This window comes from Eublepharis macularius, chromosome 10 (genome assembly GCF_028583425.1).
Source record: "Eublepharis macularius isolate TG4126 chromosome 10, MPM_Emac_v1.0, whole genome shotgun sequence".
Lineage (NCBI taxonomy): Eukaryota > Metazoa > Chordata > Lepidosauria > Squamata > Eublepharidae > Eublepharis > Eublepharis macularius.
Genome location: NC_072799.1, coordinates 1,068,039 through 1,083,417, shown reverse-complemented (window position 1 = coordinate 1,083,417; position 15,379 = coordinate 1,068,039).

Genomic DNA, 15,379 nt, shown 5'->3' with positions numbered 1-15,379 from the left:
GCCCTTTTTGCTTTGCGCCTCCTCATCAAAGTACACAGACACTTTTCTAGAGCTTATTTATTTCCTTTATTATTGGAATTGCACTCTAGTTTCTTAAAGAAGCAAGATATCAAAATATATATGGTCATTAATATAAATCCTATAACAATAGAACACAGAAAAGCAATAAGAATTAGGTTTGCTTAACATTTCCTAATTAACTCTAAGTGTAAAACAAAGTTTCTATGAAACGCATCAAGATTCCCATAGCAATGGTAAAATTCTCACCAAGATTCTCCTGAGATTTCTTCCAATCAGAACTCTAACATACTGTCTGAATTTGTTTTATAAGTTACTTTATGCAGATATCAAAGATCTTTTTTCATGAGACAGCATAAACAATGATTGGTTTAATGCTTCATTAAATATTCATATTTTCTATTATATAACCTTCAAGTTAGCCAAAAAGTGATGTTATATCCAACTTGCAAAACAAAACTACAAATCTGTGAGAAATGATAGAAAGAGTTAAGTTGGTAGATCGCCATTGGTCCATCTTCTGATAGAAGAACATAAATCTAGACAGAGTCCACTATTTTTAATTGGCTGTCAAAGATGAAAGCACACCTGTTTTGGTTATACAATTCTGTTAGAAAAAAACTCAAGACAGTTCATTCAAAGTGCAGAAGTTCACCTAGAATACACGTGTATTGCTCAATATTACTTACTGCGCTGCGCTTTAATCTATATTACCGCAACAGGGGCGTATTCAGATAAAGACCCGTCTCCAACTCAGGCGTTGTTTGCTAGATGGAAGCGATCATCGGCTTGTGATTCTATCTATTAGGGAATGCAGAACATGCGTTTGATTGTGTCCTAATTCTTAAAGAAAGGCGTTCTTCGAAGAGTCCGGTGTTTATGGTTGACTTCTCCGTTGCAGTTCCGATCCACTGAGGTCCTGGGCTGAGGCGGAGCTCATTGCAAGGCCGCTAAAGCCATCCTACCCCCCCCCCCCCCCGAATTGTTCATTGGCCACAATCTCAGCTGAGATGTTGGCGGCAATAGGGCAGCAAAGAGGGCCGGTGGGATATTGGAAAGGGCTGCCTGGGGGGACAGTCCTCTGTGTGTGTGTGTGCGTGTGCGCGCGCGCTCGCGTTGCCTGGAGGTTCCCTTCACGACCTCCGCCCCTTTTCTTCCAAAGAGGCTAAACCAGAAGAGCATCAGCAGAGGCCTGGGCACCTGGCCTGGTGGCCAGCACTGAAGGGTGCCTGCTCCTGCTGGGGTGCAGCAACTCCCCCCCCCCCAAAAAAAGATTTTTTTTAAAGACGGCCCCTTCCCGGTCCGGACCTGTGGAGGCCTTTGGCAGGTGCATGCCCGCCTTGCGCCATTTCCAAGCAGAAAAGTTCCTCCCTCCCCCCCGTGCCCCCCCCCAAAGGCGGCGTCTTGCTCAGATCCCCAAGTCGCAGCTCATCTCACACCTCAGCCCGGCTGTGTTTTGCACAACCCTTCCAGCTCTTTTTTTCTCAGCCCTCGCCCCTCTCTCACTCTCAATTCAATCGCTTGCTATAGGTATGTTTTAATCCCCAGCATGGTAGATTTTAATTAGTCTTTGTACAGATGGCCAATTAACATTCATTACTTTTGCCTTGAGCGATTAATTATGAGTTTGGATAGAAAAGGAGGCGAGGAGGGGAGGGGAGGCGGGCAGGTGACTTTTAAGAAAGGGGATCTCGGCGGGCGGCGGGGGGGGCTTTGGCGGGGGGGGGGCTCTGGGTGGGCGTGAGCCCGAGGGAGGGGCCAGCCGCACTGCCCGCCCCGATTGCAACAAGGCGCCCGCGCCGGGCTGCAGGGCGGGCTTCCCGGGCACCGCTCCGCGCTTGACAGAATCGTCCTCTTTAAATGCTAATTTGTCCTCTGGAGCCCAGAGCGGGCGGAGCCTTCCTTCGGCAGGGCTGGGAAGCGCGCAGGGGGGGGGGCGTTCGAGCCCCTCCCGCGAGGGCTGGGGGGGCGCAAGAGGCGCTCGGGGTGCCTGGGGGGGGCAGCCAGCCTTCCTGGGAGCCCCCCCAGCCGCCCCTCCCGGCCCAAACTCGCTCCGGTTCCGAGTGGCAGCCGAGGCAGTCCGCGGGGGGGGGGGCTCGACTGGGCGCCCCTTTCCTGCGCACCCGCTGCACGTCATGCTTGTCCCGCCGCGTCTGGGGCGCCTCCTGGCGGTGCGGACGAGCAAAAGAGGCGCTGCCCAGGGGCCACCTCAGAGGAGGCGCTGCTGGGCTGTTCTTATACCCGAGCGGGGAAAATGTCGCGTCGGAAGGCAACTGCGAGGAGAGGAAGACCTCAAGGCGCCCGATGGCAGGCGCTCGGCCGCGGGAAGAGAGGGGCCAGAAGGAGCCCGGCGCCCCAGAGTGCGGCGCTCCTTGTGAGCCCCCCACCCAAAGACCCGCTCTGCCAGGGAGCCACTCTGTTGCCAAGGCCCGGCTTCGCCCTACCGGTCGGGCAAATCCACAGCCCCCGCCCCCCGCGCCGGTCCTTTCCAGCCTGGATTCTGCGGCCCAGCCCCCCCCCCCCGCTCTACTCCAAGCCCCTCTGGGGAAAGACAGCCTGCTCCCCCCGCCCCCTTCGCTTGACTTCCAGGGCGTAGCCCAAGATCCCTGGGCCAGCTCGCCCGCCCCGTCGGCTCGGGCCCCTCCGCGCCTCCGCCCCCGCCCCCCTCGCCTTCCCTGCTGTTGAGACTTTGCCCCACGTGGGGGGCAGGGGGGCTCTGGCTGCTTCTCCCGCTCTGCCCAGCGCAGCCAGAGGAGTTGCAGGAGGCGCCTCATATGTTTTTATGGAATCCTCATATAGTATTGTAGGTGCCCTTCAACTGTTTTCCGCTCACTGCCTCGGGCCGTATTTGGGCGGAAAGGCGGCACAAAAAGGCTTCCAAGAAATAGCTCGATGGACTTTCTGGCTGCCCAATTTCGGCCCTTCTTCGGAAGAGGCTTTGCCCCTCGGTAAGGCCGACGCTCCGTGCAGCGCCTGACTCGGGGGCGGGGGGGGGGGGTGCCTCCTTGGCAGCCTGCGGGGCACCCGGGCCCCTAGGCGGAAGGCCGTGCCGGGACCCCGACTCCCCCCCTCCCCCCTCCCCAGCGGCTTGCGCTGGACGCCAGGCTCTTTCCCACCTGCGCGGCAGGATGGCAGGATATGGCCCTCGGTGAGTCTCTGCCTTTCAAATGTGCACATTTCCTGGAAGCAATATGGAGAGTCTAAATATATGGTGCAAAAATCTGTTTACCCTAATCAGGGGCTGGGCGGCTGCCATCCATATGACGGCGCAGAGACGGGAACGGCAACAGAAATGCGCCGGGAAAGCTCGAGGGGCGGGGGGGGGGGCCGGGGGCCCCGCGCGCACCCTGCCTGCCGGCCCTCCGCTCCCGGGCTGCGGCTCTGCGCCGGGCTCCCCGCTCGCAGCCCAGGCGCCTTGGGCCACTCGAGGAGGGCGCGGGCTCTGGAAATCTTGTGGCTCTCCCAGGCGCCACGGGACTCGAACGCGGCAGTTCTGCAGACCAGCGCGGGCGCCCCCTCCAGCCGGGCTGGCCGTGGCGTCCAGACCGTTTCACGGGGACACCGCCCTCCCCCGCCCCAGAGCAATGGGCACCGTCGCCCACATGGGGCTGACTTCCCAGCCCCAGGAGACCCGCTTAGGGTTGCCCCCTCCAGCGCTCTCGTTCCTGGAGCAGGCCGTTTTCGAAGGGGCGGCCAAGCTCCAGCCCTTGCGACGTGCCCGCGGTTTCTTGCGCAAGAAGGACGGCGAAGGTGGCCAAGAGGAGATTGATGGCCTTGGCAGGCCTCAGGAATAACGCCGGTTCCTCCCAAGGGCTGGAAACGCTCCCGGAAGGCAGGCGGGCCGGGCCAGGCTCCCAGCCTCCCGGGCTCCTCCCCGAGGGCCATCCGCGCCAGGCGCAAGCCCAGGGGCGCTGGCGGAGGGCACCAGCGGCTGGGCCGGAGCTGGGCTTGCCCGTGGCCGCCGCCTCCTGGGCAGGTGCGGGTCAGCCGAGCTCGGCTGCTTCTGGGCCGCTTCAGGACAGTCCAGCCTCCCGCTTATTCTCCTCCGTGATTTCTCGCCCGCCTCCCTCGCCGCGCCCGACGGCGGACTACAGCGCGCCAGTCCCTCCCTGCCCTGCAGCAGCCGGCGGGCCGGCCGGTGGGGCCCTGAAGGCGGCGCTGGCCGGGCTCCTCTGGCCCCCGCTCTGGGGAGAAGAGGCAAGCGCTTGGCAGCCCCCCCCCCGGCGCCCTCCCCAAGGCCCGAGGCGGCTGGGCCACGGGATGCTGAGCGGCGTCCAGGCAGGAGCGCAGCCCCGGCCGCCCCCCTCGCTCAGGGGCGCCGGACGGAGGCGCGCAGGAGAAGCGCGGCTGGGGCGCCCCGGCGGACGGGCTCGGGCGAGGCGCGGCGCTGGGGGGGGGGGGCGAAGGTTGCTTTTCCCGCGGCCGCCAGGAGGGAGGGGGGAGGCAGGCAGGCAGACGCCCCTGGTCGGCCAGGCCGTTTCCGGGGGGCTCTGGGCGGCTCCGAAGGGGGTACCTAGTGGAGTTCTCTGGCTGGCGGAGGGCTGAAGAAAGCAGGGCCCTTCCGCACTTTGCATGCGCTCAGAGGCCCTCTCTGTACCGCGACTGCACGTGTCCTGGGGCTGAGGGGCCTCCGCGCCTCCCGAGTTTGGAACGAGGGGCCCCGCGATCCTTCCGGCTCCCCCCCCCCGCAGCTGTTGATAAAAGACGCCCCAGAAGGGAGGGGGTGGGGGTGCAGGAAGCCAGGCGGCGGCGGCGGGGCGGGGCGGGGCGGGGCGGGGCGGGGGCGGCAGGCTCTGGGGCGGCCTCGCCGGGGGGCACCAGGGGAGATTCCGCAGAAAGCGCCTGCAGCTCTTCGGGCTCAGGAGAGCTTCGGCGCTGGTCCCCCGCCAGGGGCTGAACCGCCGGCCGGGGGGGGGGGGGCTGCGAGGGCCACCGGTCGCCGAGACCCACGGGGGGCTCGCTCCCCACCGCCTCCGGACCCGGGGCTGCTCTGCCGCTTGGCTCGGCTCGCGGGAGGGAGGCTGGGCTGTCGGTCCCCTTCCGGGCCGGGCCAGCAGCCCCCGGGCAGCAGCCACGCGGGCCTGCCGGACGGCCAAGGCGCCTGGGCGGGCGCGGGGCGGCCAGGGGGCGCGGAGGTCGGTCGGCCCGAGGGTCGCTCGCGGGGGGCAGCAGCAGCAGCAGCTCCCGCCCCCCCGACTGCCGCGCAGCCTCCCGACGGAGCCGCCCGCGGAGACGTCCTTCGGCCCCTGGCCGGCCCCTGCCGGCTCCTGGAAGGCTGCGCGGGGAAGCCGCCCGCCGGCCTCCGCCACTTGGTCCTGGGCTGGGCCTCCCTCGGGCCCACCACGAGGCTCCTGCCCCCCCCCCCGAACCGCCGCGCAGCCCGGCCCCGAGCCCCGCCTGAGCCGCCGCCCGCCGCCCCCCGCCCCCTGGGCCCCGGCCGGGAAGGGGGCTGCGGCCGAGACGCAAGAGCCAGCCTTCCCCCGCCGCGGAGCAGAGGGCCGTGGGAGCCTCGGCGCCTCTTGCTCTCGTGCCGCAAGCGCCCCTCGGAGAACGCCTGGGCGGGGTGGGAGAGCCCCGCGGAGGGGAGGGACTCCTGGCAGCGCAGCAGACTCGCCTCACCGCCCCCCCCCCCGCCAGTTGCAGCCCAAAGTGCCCCCCAACGCTGCTCCCGGCCCCCGGGGACGGCTGCAAATTGCCCCTCCGTACAGCGAAGGGTGGTGGGTGGCCGGAGGCCCAGCTCTCCTCTCCTCTCCTCTCCTCCTCTTCTCTCCCTGGCCGAGTTCTTTCTCCGGCCCCGCCTGTGCCTCTTTGAGAACGCGGCTTTGCTCCTTCTCGTTTCTTCTTCACTGGGCTGGGAGCGCCCCGGGGAGTCTCTCCATCACAACTGCCTGACCCTCCAAAGCCTGGGGCTGACTGCCACCAGGCCACCATCCACGGAACCAGCAGCGGCCCAGTCCCAAACCTTGAGGGCAATTCTTCGGGAAGGCCTCCCGGTGCCGCCTGGTGGCTCCTCCATCCGGGGCTCAGCTCTCAGGACGGCTGGGCTGGGCTGCGCAGACTCGTGGTTTCGGGCCTGTCTGTCCACCTGCCTGCCTCTCTGCCTCTCTCCCGGTCTCTCCGGCACTCCTCCAGGAGGAATCCCACCAAAATGCCATCCCGTGTCAGGGTACCCTGCTGACTTTTAAAAAATAAAGTAAATAAGCATCTGGTTTCCTTTTTGAAGTGACTTTTCAGTCTCCCATTGCAGAAGAAAATCTTGAGAGCAGAGTGTGCCGAACCCACCACGACTTTCTCAAGCCTTGCACAAAACCCCCGAACTCCTGGGCTTTGGGGGGCCCCTCATCCATTCCCATAAGCTGCATACAGAGTTGAGATTGTGCTTCGGGGGTCTGCAAACGTGGGTTCATTGCATGCCCAAGTGCCCTGCGGGCGCCATCTTCAGCTCCTCTGATTACTCCCAATGTGAAGAAACAGAAAGGAAGAGAAAAAATTAACTTAAATCCAGCCTCGGTGGCAAAAAATAGATAAGAGGTGAGGAGGACATGGGCACAGCAGAGCCGCCAGCTCAGCCTTCCCTTGGGCTGAGCTCGGTCCAGGGCGGGCAACGTTTCTGCCTACTGGTCGGAGATCAACCCCCCCCACCCCCCGCCGCCCTATTCAGCTGGGACCAGGGGACGGGTATTTGTTTGTTTGTTTGTTTATCTCACAGTCTGCTTTTCTCGCAGAGCAAACTACACAGCATAAGCGGACACGCTCAATATGAAGCAACATCTAATAAGCAGTCTACCAGGACCAGAATGACCGAGATCTGAATGCGCATGCGCCTAGTCTCTGCGGCACGATACGGAGCGCAGATATCGTGCAGAAAAAACGGCACCAGGTCAGCATAAAGCAGCTCAGCCGCGGCAGGGTTGCCTCGCAGGACCAGAACGCAAAGGACGAGGCGAGAAAGGAGGGGAGGCAAATCTAGCCGCGTGGCCTGGAGCTTCTTCACCTGCAGCAGTGCGGCGAGAGAGATGCTCCCCGAAGATCCGGCGGCGCTGATCAGCCAATGGGAGGCAGAAGCGGGCGGAATCAGCTCCCCGAGAGGCAACCTGTCCCAGCAGGCCTGCTCTGGCGGTGATCCACTGGCAGCTCCAACTCGCCGCCCGTTTGAGCGTCGTGCGTTGCTCCAAGGCGGCAAGAAACAGACCCCCAGGTTTCGTGTGCCAGCCAGGATTCGCCTCCCGCGTACACTCCGCTGGGCAAAAGCCCATTCCCGCCGGTATTTGCAGCATTTTAAGCCTGCTTCCCCCAGAGCTGGGCTTAAAGAGGCTTCTCATAACAAATAAAAACACTATATTATTAAAATCCACATAAACCACCAAACATTTTAAACCAGATCAAAAGCCCTCCCGGAGTGTCTCTGCCTCAGACGACCAGTGAATGCTTCGCAAAGGAAGGCCCTTCCGCCGCGCAGGAGCCACCCCTGCAACAGCCCCGGGACACTCGCAGTCGTCCTCACCAGCCCCCTGGAGATCGTGAGCCTTCTTGGAAACCAGCCGCACGCCTGAGCAGAGGCCTCGGGATAGAAGGCGTCTGTGCCAGGCGCCTGGCCCCGGCTGGCAAGGGCACTGCTGCGTGTTGCATTCTTTGAAGCTTCCAGGTTACTTCAAGGGCAGCCCCACACTGACTCTGCTGCCACAGTCTAGCCTTAAGGCTCCTGACCCATGCCTCAACACGGCCAGGTTCCCTGGGCCAAGAAGCGGGCCAGCCGCCAAGCCCACTGTAACTGTAGATGCCCCCCAACCTGTTTCTTCCATGAAACAGCCGGGCCCCAAACTCCTAACTGAGCCGGATAGGGACAAGCTTACCTTTCCAAGGGGGGGGGGGCAGAACAACCCCCTTCAAGCTTCCAGCCGCCCGCCCCCCATTGCATCGCCTCCATCTTCAGCCTCTTCTGCCTCAGCCACGTGGCCGCGAGTGGAGCGCCCTTGCGCATCAGGGCAGGGCATGTGGTTGCGAATGGTATTTGCTTATCCTTGGGAGAAAGTCTGTCCGGGGAGGAAGGGGGGGGGACTTGCAGGAGGCCAGGAGGCCTGGGGGGGGGGGCTCTGTTTAAATATGCTTCTCTTCCACCCCAAGGCCTGAAGCAACTGCCATCAGGGGGCCGCCTGAAACCCAGCGCCTCTAACTGGGGGAGGGGCATCCCTGCAAGCTTGTCTGGAAGTGGCAGTTTATTTATTTGTGGCATTGAGTTAAAACATTCACACACACACACATTTCATAAAAGATTTTTTCCCTCCAAGGTGTCTTTTTATACACCATAAACATATTAAGCAGAAACAACACGGGATTCAAAAGAAAGAACTGCGTTGGACTGGCTAGGGCAGAACAAAGCTCCAGGGGAGATACAGACCGGCGTCAGCCCCGTGTGCCCAGGACACAGCACTGCCCAGCCGCTGCCAGCAGCCCCGGCGCAGAGCTGGGAAACGGGGCTGACCCGGTGGAGCCCCGCGCAAAGCCCCCCAAGGCCTGCCAGATGGGCACCGGGACCGCCGCCTCGGAAGCCCGGGGAGGCTGCGCAAGGGCCGCCCTCACCCTCCAGCCGGAAACAGAAACTGAAAGCAGCCGGCTGGCCTTTCCCCTGGCAAAGCCCTCTCGCCGGGAGTCCCCCGTAAGGGAATTCCTCCCCCCCCGGAATCCTGGCAGAGACGGGGGCGCTCCCTTGGGCTCCCGCCCCTCACCGGGCTCGCTTGTGGTCCTGGAGTCCGCCGGGCCCAGGGCTTGGGGTCTCTCGGCACCGAACTTTCCAGTTCGCCGGCCAGCGTGAAGGGGCACAGCCACCGGGGGGGGGGCAGCCTCCTCACAAGTCATTCCAGGGATTCTCCACGGCTGCCCGAGGCAGCACCCAGAGGCCACCGAGCCCAGCGCTGCCTCTCAAGCAACGCCCGAGCAGGAGCGAGCTGGCTCTCGAACTGGCTGGACAAGCGCCGGGCTGGCCTCTGGCCGGGAGGGCCGCTGGTGGCCTCGGCGGCGAGGGGAGCCTCAGAGGCGACAACAACGCATGTGGACTCCCCCCGCACCCGTTGCCACCACGCCCAGTGCCTGGTCTGAGCTGGGCAGGCCTTGTGGGGCCACCCGCACGGCAGGCCCTCTGACTGGTTTTGCCCCAGGGCTGCGAGCACCTCCCAGCCCGCTGCCACAGACCGGACCAGTCGCAGGAAACCCAGGCAGCTGCCAGCCCTGCGCTGCCTCCACAGGCCGCCTCCTTTGTTGATGGCCTCCCTCAAGAACGTTAGAAGACGTCCCCTGCAGGGGCAGGCCGGCGAGGGTCCGTCCCGTCCCACATCCCGTCCCACACAGTGCCCGGCGAGCTACTCTGGAGGGCCGGCCACGGGGCACGGAGGCCGAGGCCTTCCCCTGATGTGGCCTCCTGGCACTGGAAAGCAGAAGCTGGGCGCCTCTGGATGCCGCCAGGGGTTGAGAGTTTCACTCTCTTCTGTCCTGAAAGAGTTAAATTAGAGACTTTAAGAGAGTTTTAAATGTGTTGTTTTTAATGTACATGAATTTTTAATTGTATTTTTAATATGTTGTTATCTGCCCTGAGCCCGCTGGCGGGGAGGGCGGAATAGAAATCTGAAATAAATAAATAAATAAAAATAAACTTCTAGTTTGCATGAGACCAGTTAAATGTTGAATTGTTCTTCCCACCAGGGCAAAAGGGGAGCTGCCTGCGTAATGAACAGAACTAGGATCGCTTATTGGCTAGCCGGTTTTAATGGGGGCAATGGACTTTCTGCCCTGTGCTGCCCAGTTAGACCGGCACCTTTAGATCTTCAGGATGTACAGATGTAGGAGCTAAGTTAGCTGTTCTTTATTTTATCTCCAGTGTACTCTATTTCCAGCTATATGTTCTATTCTATGTATTGTCGAAGGCTTTCACGGCTGGAGAACGATGGTTGTTGTGGGTTTTCCGGGCTGTATTGCCGTGGTCTTGGCATTGTAGTTCCTGACGTTTTGCCAGCAGCTGTGGCTGGCATCTTCAGAGGTGAAGAGGGTGCTACACCTCTGAAGATGCCAGCCACAGCTGCTGGCGAAACGTCAGGAACTACAATGCCAAGACCACGGCAATACTGCCCGGAAAACCCACAACAACCAATGTTCTATTCTATTCGATTTATTCAATTTTTAGCCCTCCCTCCCTGCGAACGGGCTCAGGGCAGGTTACATCAGGCATAAATACAATTTAAAATCACAATAAAACCATACAATCATAATACACCTAAAATGTACAGCTTGTAATCCCCAATATGGCGGCCCTCCACCCTGCTGATAGTACACAGGGGAGGAGGGAGGGAAGGGGAGGAGGGCAACACTCGAGTCAGATTGAGTGGTTTGGGGGGCCAGGATGATAACACAGGCCTGCCCAACAGGAGACTGGTAGGGGGTTTCACCATATAGCACAGAAGGGCCTCAACCATATGCCTGGTGGAACATCTCTGTCCACCAGGCTGAAGGTCTTGGCAAGCCCAAGTGTCCCCAGACAGAGAATTCCACCCGGTTGGAGCCATGACCAAAAAGGCCCTGCCTCTGGTCAAGGCCAGTGGAGCCTCCCTAGGGCCAGGGACCACCAACAATTTTGTCAGCAGATCTAAGGGCTTTCTGGGGTACTAAGTGTGAGAGGCAGTCCCGCAGGTATGCTGGTCCCAGTCTGCTCAGGGCTTTATAGGTCAAAACCAAAACCTTGAATCTGATCCGGAATTCCACAGGAGTAAACATTTATTCTAGAAGCTAAAACACATGTGTGTCTGTGATTCTTTATCTGCTGTGCATATTCTACTCTGACATAATGCTTATCCAGCGCCATGGCTCGTAGCCACTGGTAGACCTGTCCTCCAAGCATCAGTTCAGTTGTCTTTTAAAGTCATCTATGCCCGTGGCCATCATATCCTTTGACAGTGAATTCCACATTTTCAGCATTTGTTGCATGAAGAAGTATTTCCTTTTGTCCATCCGGAGTCAACTGCTAATCAACTTCATTAGAGGCCCTTAAGTTCTAGTACTTTGGGAGAGGAGGAAGAAGTTCTCTCAGCCCACCCGCTCTGCCCTGTGCATAATTTTATAGGCATCTCTTATGCCCCCTGGTTGGTCATCTTTTTTTCCTAAACTGCCAAGTGCCAGACTCTTTCTTCACAGGAAAGGAGCTCCAAACCAATTCATTATCTTGCCTGCCCTCTTCTGTACTGTCTCCAACTCTGCCATGTCCTACTCATGGTCACCAGAACTGCACATATTATTCCAAAGGAGGCTGCACCAAAGATCTACACTGGGGCATTCTATTATGGGCTGTTTTCTTTTCAGTCCCCTTCCTGATAATCCCCGGCTCGGAGTCTGCCTTTTTCACTGCGGGACACATTGGGGTGACGCGTCCACCGAGCTCTCCGCCGTGACCCTGAGGCCTCTTTTGGTCTCAGACTTGAGGTTGGGATTTTGTGCTCCGGTGTGCGTCACTTTACATGCGCCTGTAAAGTGCCGCGTTGTGCCCCCCCCCCATTTTGTGGCGATCCTCCTGGGGCGTTAGTTTCCCCCACCCTGCCATCTACAGACGTGGCCACTACACTTCTCATACCCGGTTTGGATCACTTATGAACAAATGAAACGGCAGCACCTTCGACGCCCTGCTCACTTCCCTCCAGTGGGAAAACGGCCCATTTCTTCCCGCTCTCTTCTTCCTTCGGTCCAACCAACCAGTCCTTAACCCACGGGAGGATCTGCCTCTGGCCCCAAGACTGCTTGCCCAGGAGGAGTCCTTGGTGAGAGACCGGTGGGAAAGAAGTCCACTGATATCACGTCTGCCGCCGGGTCACCTTTTGTTGGATACGCATGTCGCGGAGCAGGATGTGCCCAGCTGCTGAAGAGTCACCGACACGTGTGTGTGTCCCGCTCCTAGGATAAGTGTCTACTACACGTAGGGGGGAAATCAGGTACACTGGAGAGAAAATAAAGAACGCCGAACTGGGCTCCCCCATCCTGAGGCTCTCGAGGTAACTGGCCGAACTCACTGAGAACAGGACAGAATGCCGATTGCCCCCAACAAAACCGGCCGGCCAATAACCCCTCCTAGGCAGCTCCGCTTTTGCCCCAACGCCACATCGAACTGGTCTGTGCAAACTAGTCGTCTCTACCGAAACTTAAACAAATCGACTCTTTCATGACTGAAGAGAACGACACGTGTAAAAATCCCAGCACCTTTGCCCCCCAGGTCCCTCCACTTTCTCAAGGAACTCCCGGGTTGCTTTCCCAGCCGGGCTCCGGGCCCTCCCCGAAGGCAGAAACCTGCTCTGCTCTCCCACCCTCCTCCAGGCCCAGGCTGGGGCGGGGGCTGCAGCCGAGAGGCCGGGCCGGGCCGGGGCGCTTTCCCTGGGCCGGAAGGGGCGGTGGGCTTCTCTCCCGGCCTCCCGGCCTCGGCTGGAGGGTCCAGCTGGCCCCTTCTCCCGAGAGACCCTTCGCGGGAGCCCCGGGAGAAGAAGAATTCCTCGAAGCAGGCCGGGCCCTCCTGCCGGCCTCTCTCCCCCGGCTTCTGCAGTCACCTCCAGCGCCGGAGGCGCCTTCTCCCTCCGGGGCCCCAGAGCTGCTCTGCTTCGCTCGCCACTGCGCGCCCGGGCTGAAGTTCTGCGCTCGGGCTCTGGGGCGGCCGTGCCCGGATGGGGGGCCTGGAGCCGGGCGCCGGTTCTCTTCCCCGCCTGGGTCGAAAAGGCTGCCCCTGATTCCGGTTCGGGGCAGGCCAGTCGCAGCTAAGGGGCGCGGGGCGGGGGGCGGGGCGGTAAAGCTTCTCTCCACGCGACCCCCCCCCCCCGGTTCCCCCGGGCCGAGCAGCGACAGAGAGAGACTCGGCTCGCTTCGGCAAGAGTGGCGACGAGTATTCCGACCGCCTGACTGCGTGTTAGAATTCCACCGGCTCGCCTGCCCAGGGAGGAACGGCCGGCGGGGAAGGCCGGGGGCGCTCAGGCGTCGCCGGGAGGGAGCCCCGGGCTTGACCCTCCGCTTTTCCCCTCCTCGCCGCGGTTTTGCCCTGCTCCGCCTCCACCGCCGCTCCACCGCGGCTCCGGCTCCGGGCTGGGCCTGCTTCCCCAGACAGGCTAACCCGAGTCTGGACCCTGGACTCCACCGGGAGCGCAGGTGAGAGAAGCGGGCGGGCGGGCGGGGGCTCTCCGTTCCCCCTCCTGGCTGAGAAGCGCCGTAGAACCGAAGCGCCGGGGCCTCGCCCGCCCCACCTCCCTCCTGCCCCTGAGGAAGCCCAAGCCCGGCAGCCGCGGGCCCCACCGGCCTCCCGGCGCAGCCCTGCCTGGCGGATCGTACGCCTGGTTCCGCTCAGGAGGCCGCGGGCAAAAGGAGGCGGCCCAGGGAACTCCCCGCAGCCGGCAGCCGCCCGAGTGGGGCAGAAGCTGGGTCCGTCGGGCGATTCCGGCCCGGGGGCGCTCGGCGCGGCTTTTCTCCTCGCGAACGGCGGCGACTAGACGGGAAAGAAGAGCCCGAAGCCCCCCGCGGGACCCCCGGCGCCACCAGCAAGCGGCAGCCGGGCCGGGCCGGGCGTTCGCTCCACAGCCCCGCAGACGGGCCTTCGCAGCCGTCGGCGGGGCAGACGGGGAGAGGCGCTGGGCTGGGCAGCCGGGCCGGCTGGGGCGTCCCCGGGGCTTCCCCCGAACCGCCCCTTGGCCTCCCGCGGGCGCTCGCCCGCCCAGCCCGGCGGCACTGGGGAGGCCCTCTCGGCTCCCGGGGCTCACAGCCCGCTCGGGCTTCCCGGCCCCGGCCCCAGAGCCTCCGAGCCGACTTCGCCCTGGGCCGGAGAAGCCGGGCTGAGCCCCGGCACCGCCCCGAAGTCCCTTGAGCGGCCTGCGGGCTCCGGGCTGGGGAGGGAGGGAGGGAGGGAGGGAGAGAGGAAGCGGCCCGGGGAGAAGCCAGCCCGGCTCAGCCCCGGCCAAGAGGCGCGCCGCAGCGGACCGGGCCGGCGGGGGAGGCCTGGCACTGGCGGGGGGGGGGGAAGGGCGCTGGAATCCGGGCGGAGGGCGGCGAGCCGCGCTCACAAAAGGAGCCGGCGAAGGCGGCGCCCCGGCCCAGAACCCGGAGCCTCCGCTCCCGCAGTCTTCCTTCCTCCCTCCCTCCCTCCCTTTCTTTCTCTTCTCTCTCTCATACACACACTTTTTGTCTCACACTCACACATTCTTTTTCTCACTTTTTCTTTCTGACATACACTTTCTCACACCCACATTCTTTCTTTCTTTCTTTCTTTCTTTCTTTCTTTCTTTCTTTCTTTCTTTCTTTCTTTCTTTCTTTCTCTCTCTTTTTTTCTCAAGCACTCTCTCATTTTTCTCTCTCTCTCCCTCTCTCATACACTTTCTTTCTCTAACTCTTTCTCTCACACGCACACATTCTTTTTCTCACTCTTTTTCTTTCTCTCTGGCACACACACTTTCTCTCACACACATTTCCTTTCTTTCTCAAGCACTCTTTCTCTCATTTTCTTTCTCTCTCTCATACACTTTCTTTCTCTCTTTCTCTCTCTCACGCGCACTCTACATTTCTTTCCTTCTCCCTCTCTCTTTCAAACATTTTCTCTCTCGACTTATCCTTCTATCTTTCTTTCTTTCTCCCCCTCTCTCAAGCTCTCTTTCTCTCTCTCTACTTCTTTCTTTCTTTCTCTCCCTCTCTCACACACACATTCTTTCTCTCACTCTTTCTCTCTCTGACACACATTTTCTTTCTTTCTCTCTTTCTCTCTTTCTCAAGCGCGCTCTCTCTCTCTCCTTCTCCCCCCACCCCAAACCTGCCTTAAAACTCTGATCTTGGATGGCCGTCAAGAAACGCTTCTGGTTCCGACTCAGCACAGCCTCGGAGAAGCGCGGCTGAGGTTGCTGCGAGGGATGGGGCGGGGTGGGGGGCACCTGCCAGGCTCCTCCGGCCGCTCTTTCCTAAAGCCCCATTTCTGGCAGGGCCAGTCTGGGAGCCCAAAGGGGAAGACCCGGGCAGAATTTGGGCTCCCCAGCGCCGCATGGGCTCCTCGCCCGTTTCTCTGGCCGAGGGGCTTGGTGTGTCCGAGGGCTGCCCCTGGAAGCCCTGGGCAACCTACCTGCGGCTGGTCCCGGGGCGGGCGGCCTTCCTTGGCCGGCGGTGGCGGGCAGATCGGGCTCTCCAGCGCGGCAAAGCGGCCCCGGAGGGCGTCTCCCTCCTTGCTTCCTTCCTCGGCGGCTGGCTCGTTCCCTTCCTCCGCCCTCCGCTTCTCCCCTCCCCTGCCTGGTCGGGGGGCTGCGGGAGGGGGAGCCAGAGGCGGATCGGAGCGGCGGCGCGCCGCCTCCCTCCCGGGCTCCAGCCCGCCTCTTGG